This window comes from Homarus americanus, unplaced genomic scaffold (assembly GCF_018991925.1).
Source record: "Homarus americanus isolate GMGI-L3 unplaced genomic scaffold, GMGI_Hamer_2.0 scaffold36970, whole genome shotgun sequence".
Classification (NCBI taxonomy): Eukaryota; Metazoa; Arthropoda; class Malacostraca; order Decapoda; family Nephropidae; genus Homarus; species Homarus americanus.
The window spans coordinates 458,243-466,112 of NW_024740094.1; the positions used below are offsets into that span (position 1 = coordinate 458,243).

The 7,870-nt window shown below is 36.3% G+C and overlaps 1 protein-coding gene across 1 annotated transcript in view; it reads right to left on the reverse strand.

The window, feature by feature from the left end:
* LOC121875104 overlaps positions 1–6,131 on the reverse strand; it is a 50,958-nt gene extending 44,827 nt beyond the window's left edge. The window contains exons 1-2 of the mRNA XM_042379460.1: positions 6,096–6,131; positions 3,972–4,000 (exon numbers count right to left, since the gene is read on the reverse strand). The gene's annotated coding sequence lies outside the window, so the exon portion shown is untranslated. The remainder of the gene's footprint in view (positions 1–3,971; positions 4,001–6,095) is intronic.
* Positions 6,132–7,870: the final 1,739 nt, after the last annotated feature.

Below are 7,870 nucleotides of genomic sequence, written 5' to 3' on the forward strand. Positions count from 1 at the left end.
TTTTAGGATGACCTCGCTAGTCTTGTAACTAACACTCCTTTGTATGAACCCAAGTACTTTATTAGCCTTGTTACGAGCAAAAACACATTGTTTACTTAACCCCAGGTTCTTATCGACCTCCTAAATCTCTCTCACCAGTCGGATTTCTCTATGGCATCGTTGTTCATCTGGTATCTGGTTCCTCTTTCCTTCTATACTAGTACTTTACATTTGTCGACATTAGATTTCATCATACTTTTCAGACCATTGGAAAAAATTTGTTTTCTGAATCTTCTCCTGTAGTTTTGCCGAGTCCTCGTCAGATTTGATAACACGTCCTATTTTAGTGTCATCATCAAATTTACTTATGTTGCTGTCAATGCCGATATCTATGTCGTTTATGTATATAATAAATAATAATGGTCCAAGTACTGAGCCTTGGGGAACTCCACTTGTGACATTGCTCCAATGGGACTTAGTGCCGTTAATGCTCACTCGCTGTTTCCTGTCCTGTAACCACGCCTAATCCATTTAAGGATGTCACCTTTGATGCCATGAGCTTCTACCTTTCTAATTAGTCTTTCGTGGGGAACTCTGTCGAAGGCTTTGCTAAAGTCGAGATATACCACATCATAATTGTGCCCCTCGTCCACCGATTCGAAAACTGATGAAAAGAATGTTAATAGATTAGTTAGGCAAGAACGTCCTCTTGTGAAGCCATGCTGGGAATCATTGATCAATCCGTGCTTCTCCAGGTGATTTCGAATAGAGTTTGAAATGATTGCTTCCAGTAATTTGCCTACTATTGATGTTAGACTGATTGGGCGGTAGTTAGAGGATAGTGATCTATCCCCCTTCTTGAAAATCAGTATTACATTCGCTTTCCTCCAGGATTCTGGTACTACACCTGTTTTTAAGGACATGTTAAACAACTTTGCTAAGGGCATACTAAGCTCTTCCTTACATTCCTTTAATACTCTGGCAAATATCTCATCGGGACCAGGTGACTTATTAGGCTTTAGTTTGTCTATTTGCTTACTAACATCGTTACTAGTCACTACTATCTCACTTAATTTGTTTTCTTCACTATCTCTGAATAGAGTCGGTGCCTCAGGTATCATGTTTAAATTTTCGGTGGTGAAAACTGTTGAAAAATATTTATTTAAATTATTGCTCATTTCTCCGTCGTTATCAGTGAGCTCGCCGGAGTCTGACCGTATTGGTCCAATCTTTTCTCGTGTTTTAGTTTGATACATTTGGTAGAATCCTTTGGGGTTTGTCTTCGCCTCCCTTGCTACCCTTACCTCATTATTCCTCTTTGCTTTCCTTATCTCGGTTTTAACTCTACTCGCCAATACCCTATAATAGTCCCGGAGGTGAATTTCGCCATGATTTATCCTTCTACCTATAGCCTTCTTTTGGCCAATGATGTTCTTTAAATAATTATTTATCCATTTAGGGTCATTGTTGTCTGATCTGAGTTTTTTGTATGGTATGTTCTGCCTTTGTGCATTAAGTAACTCACTATTTAAATTGTCGTGGAACTCGGCAATCTCAGATCTCGTTATCAGGTCAATGTGTCATCTGTCAGGTTCACGGCCAAGCGCGACTTCCCCTCTCTCAGCTGCCTCTTTAAACTGTCAGTTTGCCCTTCTGAAATCTGGTGCTGAGTGGAATTTTCACCCGTCTGCCCTGAAAATCTAACTTTGGAGATCGAATTTCTTTGCGATCGCTGTTTGCAGGATTCGTTCCCTACTCGGCTTGTTGCTAATGAGGTTTCTCTGTTCGTCAGAACTAAATCAGTATAATATTACCCCGTGTGGGTTCGGTTATATGTTGACTTAGGAAACAGTCCTGGATCGTCTCGAGAAAATCCTCTGATTCTGAGTTACCCGTAAGGACAGTCCAATCTATTTGGCCAAGGTTAAAGTCGCCTACTATACAGACTTTGTTGTGTATGGAAGCCCTGCGCATTTCATCCCAGATAAGTCGCTCATTGACGCTCATTGACTATAACAGAATTCCCGAAGGTTAGGTTAGGTTAGAGAAGTGTTCATAAACTGTAAACAAAAATAAAATATTTATTTAAAAAATTCTTATTGTTTCTCCTGGGGAACTTTTGTCCTAGGGGGCTTTTGTCCTACACTCATGAGCGATAGGGGTTGGGTGTAAATGGGCCCGCTGCAGTTTCCTCCATTCTTCTGTTCTTATAACTGTCTGATTTTGGCTAACTAATATAGATTACAATTACATACTTGCGAAAACACTTGGTTGCCCCATATTTTCGTACTATAAGAAATAAGAATTATGTAATGTATTTCAGCTTTATGTAAGAGTTAATACTGAATTGTTAGAAATAATATATAGTCAAAACATTTACGCCTGTTAGTGTTACTGCATATACAATCAAACATCGAAACTTAATGGTAGAAATATAAAATAATTATATTGCAGTAACGATTTTGTTTACAAATTCAGGAAGACGAAGGCCCTACAGTGATTATATCACGGTTAATATATTACATAAATATAACATATCGGTTAGGAGTAGGCAGGTAAAAATATATTTCGTTCTTGTACAGGGAAAGAAAATTTTCGTGGAGTGAACGTCACCAGGATGTGACTGGCCTCGCGCACACAAAGACCTCACAAATCGTTTCGTGTATATCAGAAGGGTATTAGGGAATATTGTCTTGCGAATAAAAAATAAACCAACGGGGAAAAAAAGGGAAGAGAGAGAGACAGAACAAAATGCTTTGTCACCATGTTTTTATATATTTAAGTTAAGATGAAGTTCACCATGTTAGCAGTCTTCCAACAGTACCCTGACAAAAGTGTCAGAAGCGTACCTGTGAATGTGATAACACTAGCCTCACATATAGGGCCTCTGATCAAGGTAGGTAACTTGCCTCTGATAGCCGCAAGTGATACTGTTAGCCTCGCACAGGGCCTCCCTCTTCACAGTACGTACTGCGCCTGCCCGGGCATCACGCGTTTCCCCCAAGGGATCCGACAACCCCCCCCCCCCCAGTCAAAATGCAAAGTAGGATAAAAGCCCCTCAGTAGTAGGTAGCTACCAAACAGAGAGGTACTACCGCCTGGGAAGATATTGTTAGCATAATGTGTTGTCTAATGGTAGACCCTGCTGCCATATGGCACCACAGAAATTGTGACCAAGTCCCAGGTTGCCCATTTGACTTTCTGCCTCATTTACACAATTGCAGGGTCTCAATTGTTTCGTTTACTGTTGACAACAACATACTTAATGTGTGTCGTTTCTCACTCTTGATTTATTTTTATTTTCGTATTATTTATGGTTATTATTTTTAATACTATTATTTTATTTATAATTATTATTAATTATTATTATTATATTTACCCCCCAGGCCCTGATGTGGGTCAGTGACCTGTGCCCGAGTGGGCTTAATCCCCGTAAAAAAAAAGTGCAAAATTGTAAATAATAAAAATAATATACAAATTCGTATCATTATTTGTGCTAGGAGGCTTTTGTCCACTCATCTTCTCGGACACTTAGCTGGGACAAAAATCCCACCGTCCTATATAATAGTACACAATAACAAAGGGCATTTCTGCTTAATTTTCTGTTTTATTAATGCCAGATTGAGTTTGGTTAAATTATATGAGATTGGGGTAATTTGGGTGAAGTTCGGTTTAGTTAAGTTTTAGTGGGTTTGGTTGTTAGCATAGCTAAGTGAGATTTTATTCAGCAACTATGCATATCACTTATGTTGAGAGCTGATGAAAAGATGTATTCCTGAAATACTTCACAAACCCAAGAACTTAATTTAGACGGTTTAACTATTTTACAGCCAAGTTAAGCGTAGTTTTATGTGCATTTATGTGAATATTCTGGAAGAAAGCGTCACACCCACTGTCCAAACTTTATCCAAAGGATGCGCCAAAAGTCGTAAAATGAGTTGTCATAAAATTAAAATAAAAACTACAAATGCGATACTGCAGTGTTTACTTACGGTTTGAACTTAAGGGTGCACAGCATTATCTGAAATAGAAAAATAGTAAAGGTATATATAATATTACTGTATTCAGGTCTATGTTACTGTTTCTACATGACATAATGCTGTACATACGGAGAGTAATATAATTTTACAATATTGTTCTACCTAATGCTTGTGTAACCCTGAAGTTTTCCAGGGGTATGTAATATTTAACTAGAAAATTACACCTTTATGATATGCTGCTCAATGAGTCCTAATTTCTATGATTCATTTATTGATTTAATGCCCAAAGCCAAGCACTGGAGCCAATGGGCCATTTAGCGCCGGATAAAGTTTGAACCCGATTCTGGGGCATCAAAAATTTTAAATCTTTATTCTATAGTAACTGATACGTCGCTCTCCCAACACAACGGTGGACAACAATTATACTTATTCATGGTCGTGATCTTAACCGACGAAACAAAAACGAATGCGTATGTCAAATTTAAGGCAAGTACTGTACAGTATAATTATCTAGTGATCGGATCACATGAAGAGTGCGCACCCAAGCTTATTTCAACTGATAATTAATTGAACATCCTAACGCTACCTGTAGGGTCAAGATAAGATAGCTGTTAACGACAGGGTGGTTAATCTCTAGGTGAAATAAAATGTCTTCACGTGATCCTAACCTCTAACAAACCTGACCAGACCAAGACCTGCGCCAAAACCTAATCTGAATTAAAAACAAAATTAACTTGCCCTGAATTTTTATATCTTTAAGTTGTGTGCCATTTTTTAATATCACCTGGTGCCTAAAGCTTAATAAAATTGTACAATTATGACTTTTACACACACACACACACACACACATATATATATATATATATATATATATATATATATATATATATATATATATAAATATATATATATATATATATATATAAATATATATATATATATATAAGTAAAATCGTCACACAAGCTTATTGATTTAGGTGTATAATATAAGAGTGTAAGATAAAGGCCCCGGGACAAAAGCTCTCTCGCACAAATAAGACTTTTGATATAATTATTTAGTTAATGAACCTAACCTAGCCTAACCAATTCTTCAATTTAAACTGAGGGGCTGTTGTCCTACTTTGCACTTTAACTAAGGGGGTTTTGTCCAGGAGGCTTTTGTCCGGACCCCATAATATACAGTGCATAGATAGCGAACTGAGTTAAGGAATACATACAGTGGCAAAACAATATGTCGACCGACCAATTATAGCCAGCAAAGCTTTCAAACACTATTTCCAAGGACAAATCAGTATTAATATATTTACCAAAGAACACGTTAAATCTGTGATTGAATATAACAAGAACAGCAATGTATCTTATCCGAGACTGTGCATCACAATACCAAATTCAATGGTCAGTGGCAAAGAGCTTTCAGTTGTTTTATGGCTGTTAAAGATTTATTTTTTATTATTTTTTAACGGGATTAGCCGACCAGAACACAGGTACACAGGTCAATGGCCCACATTAGGGTCTGGGGGCGAACATATAATTAATAAAAAAAAAATTATATATATATATATATATATATATATATATATATATATATATATAATATATATATATATATATATATATATATATATATATATATATATATATATATATATATATATATATATATATATATATTGTAAATAAATAATATTAATAATAAAGTACTTTACCATAAATAAACACAAAAAGATCAATAGTGAGCAACGTTATGCAGTATGTATATAATTGTTGTGTTGTCAATTATATATGAATGGAACAATATGCCCAACTCCATTAAAACCAGCCATAACATATTAATATATTCGTCCGTGAAATATTCGGATGACTTTTTTTTAAATTATACTTGATCATCCATTTATTATAATATATCCTGCTTTTCATAAAGCCAAAACGAACCTCACAGGTTTCTTTCGTTATAATAAGATTGAACTTTTAATCTACACATTAACTTAGTAGGCCGTTTGTACCTAACTTATTCTCGATTAACTAAAACAGTCAAATAAAAAAAATACGAGAGCTACAACCTCAACCAGAGTTTATTTATATCTGCTGTGTATATTCTTATTTTGTAAAAAGAAAAGAAAGAAGGATATGACATACCTCATGTAGTGAAGAGTCTGGCTCCCCACTCACTAGCCTCGCACCGGGCCTTTACCGCCTCTGCACCCTTCGGACGTCACACGATAGGACCGGGACCCGTCTAACGGATGTGTGTCAAGTGTGACGCAGATGAAAGTTCGTTACCACATCCGTTTTTCATTTTCTGTTTGATCAAGAAAAGCAAAACTGTGATCGAACATTGTTATAACTGTTGGCTGATAAAGATACGATAAATTCCAGAAATCTGTTGTTAAAAAACTGGGTTTCCCTAGTGTTGACATACACTAGACAACTCTCTAGCGCTTGGGAACTTCGTGTTTTCTTTTTCCTTGTGGTTATCAGCATATACCTAGATCACGCGCACCTGCAGTGATTTACTTGTGTGTGTGTATATATATATATATATATATATATATATATATATATATATATATATATATATATATATATATATAATACATATATACATATATATTGTGCAAATAAATCACTGTAGGTAGATCCACAATGAAAACGTGGATAAATCTTGATAAAATCATACAGGAAAAAGGGAAACGCTGAGCACCTTTGTTTTCGTCTTTATTCAAGACATCTTCAGAGGCAATTGAATTACAAGGACCGAGAGAGGCTTAAGTACACAGAGTGACCTTACTAAACATGAGGTCAGGTCATAAACATGACATTCACACAAAAATAACATAAGAACATAAGAATGGAGGAAACTGCAGCGGGCCTATTGGCCCATACTGGGCAGTCCCATTTACACCCAACCCCTATTGCTCATATATCCATCTAACCTGTTTGAAGCTATCCAGCTTATTCGAGTTAATGATGACATTTGGTAACTTGTTCCACTCGTCCACTATTCTATTTCCAAACCAATGTTTACCTATTTCGCGCCTAAATCTAAATTTGTCTACCGGTAATTTAAAACAATTGTTACGAGTTCGCTCCTGGCTGGATAGTTTGAGTACCTTTGTAATGTCCTCTTTGTTCAGCCCAGACTTCCATTTATACACTCTATTATGTTGCCCCTCACTCTACGTCTCTTGAGGTAGTGCAAATTAAGATGCTTTAAGCTGTCTCTGTACTCAAGGTTCCTAATGCCCGGGATTCTTCCCTCCTACTGTACTCATGATCATGAAAGGGAATCACAATTTGTAAATCACAAGATAAAAAAAGAAAAGACACAGACCACATTACTTTGCTATGATACAAATGTAACTGCACCCTTCCATTTAATCATGAAGCATCACTGGCTAGCTATAACACAAGCACAATGTATATGTTACTTCTAAACACCACCTTCACTCACTAAGCTAAAAAAAAAGTTACACCACAAAACAAAAATTACCAAAAACAAATTTTGCATGGACGGTCCTTTCCAGGAGTCATAACCTAACCTAGCCTTGCCATCCACAACACACAACTAACTGTTGTTCATTCTGCAAATTTAATATTTGACCCTAACATATATCCTCTTCAAGATGCAACACCTTAAGGTTATGAACAGTTAAGGGTAACCATATGAAAATTATCATAACATTACATGTACCCCCTGTACATGGAGATGAAAGTTATAAATATATACATACCCCTATACAGTATAATTTATACGAAGTGAGACTCAGAAACTAGAACTTAAATTGTAACTTGCTCTTCATTTTCTCCTCCTGAATCAAACATCCTGGAATTCCAACAATGGCAATATCACTAATTAAACCAGCCATTGCTTCTTCTGTTGCAGTCAGGGGTGGGACTGTGCTTGTTCCTCT